Below are 1,548 nucleotides of genomic sequence, written 5' to 3' on the forward strand. Positions count from 1 at the left end.
CTCCAGGTGGATGTTACGTGGATATAACCGCTGCTGCTCACTGTTAGCAGCCTTCATCATCCCTGTCCAAGAGGAGCTTCTGGACGCTCTAGATAGACGTTACGTGGATATAACCGCTGCTGCTCGCTGTTAGCAGCCTACATCATCCCTGTCCGAGAGGAGCTTCTGGACACTCCAGGTGGATGTTACGTGGATATAACCGCTGCTGCTTACTGTTAGCAGCCTACATCATCCCTGTCCGAGAGGAACTTCTGGCCGCTCTGGGTGGACGTTACATGGATATAACCGCTGCTGCTCGCTGTTAGCAGCCTACATCATCCCTGTCCGAGAGGAGCTTCTGGACACTCCAGGTGGACGTTACATGGATATAACCGCTGTTGCTCGCTGTTAGCAGCCTACATCATTCCTGTCCTAGAGGAGCTTCTGGGCCTTCTAGGTGGACGTTATGTGGATATAACTGCTGTTGCTCGCTGTTAGCAGCCTACATCATCCCTGTCCGGAGGAGCTTCTGGCCGCTCACAGATAAGTGTCACATCTCTCTACACTAATTGTGTTTCCATGTTTATATACTGAGGCGGTGATTGTTAGATATCATGGGGAACCCTTTTATATGAGGGGATTGTATTCCCAGCCGCTCGCAGAGGGCTAACTCACACGGGTACATCCGGGCGCCGATGCGCCCGTCTTCCTGCATGAAGAAGATGGCACTGCAGGTGCGGACGACTCTCCGCAGCGCTGGAAGAAAGAACACATGACCGACAATGGAGCCGCTTATGTGTTCTTTCTCCGCACCTGCAGTGCGGCCGTGCAGAAAGCGGGCACATTGGCGCCTGGATGCGCCCGTGTGACTAAGCCCTAAAGAACTTCTAATAGACAAGTAATTCCTTTATACTGCATTTGCATTTTTTTTGTGTATTTTTGATGCGCTTTGCTGCTAAACTGCAGCAAAAATAATTTAAATTTTTTTAACCCCTAAAGGACCACTTTTTGGGGATTTTACCCCGTATGGTGATTTTACTGCCCTATTTTTTTGTTTGTTTTCTTTAGCTACCAAAATTGTATTTTTGTTGCATTTTTCTTTCTATGACATATAGGGCTATTTTTTTTAATATCTTTTTTTCCGTTTTTTAATTTTTTATTGAGGGTAATAAGCTAAAATGCTGTTTAAAATTAGTCATTTACACTAACATAAAGTAGGGGAATGGGTCCCTCATTTTGGTTTGGCCGTATAGATATATAATTTGTATAGTTTTGGATTACAGGGCGTAAATGGCGACGATTTTGGCTGGCATCTGTGTTGGGATCTTTGTTTAATATATATATATAATTCTGTATTTATTCTTTTTAACATCAAACACCTCCTGGGGGGTCATTTATATTGCCTCTTTTCTATTTCACACTTTTCCACTATAGCTGAAGCATCCATATGAGCCCCAGTTGGGCGTTTTCCCACCACGAATTACGCATGCATGAGTGATATGCGGAGAATGGAGACAATGAAAGTATATGGGCTTCCATTGCTCCATACACACCTGCGTGTGGGCACTG

The sequence above is a fragment of the Eleutherodactylus coqui genome, chromosome 11 (assembly GCF_035609145.1).
Source record: "Eleutherodactylus coqui strain aEleCoq1 chromosome 11, aEleCoq1.hap1, whole genome shotgun sequence".
Classification (NCBI taxonomy): Eukaryota; Metazoa; Chordata; class Amphibia; order Anura; family Eleutherodactylidae; genus Eleutherodactylus; species Eleutherodactylus coqui.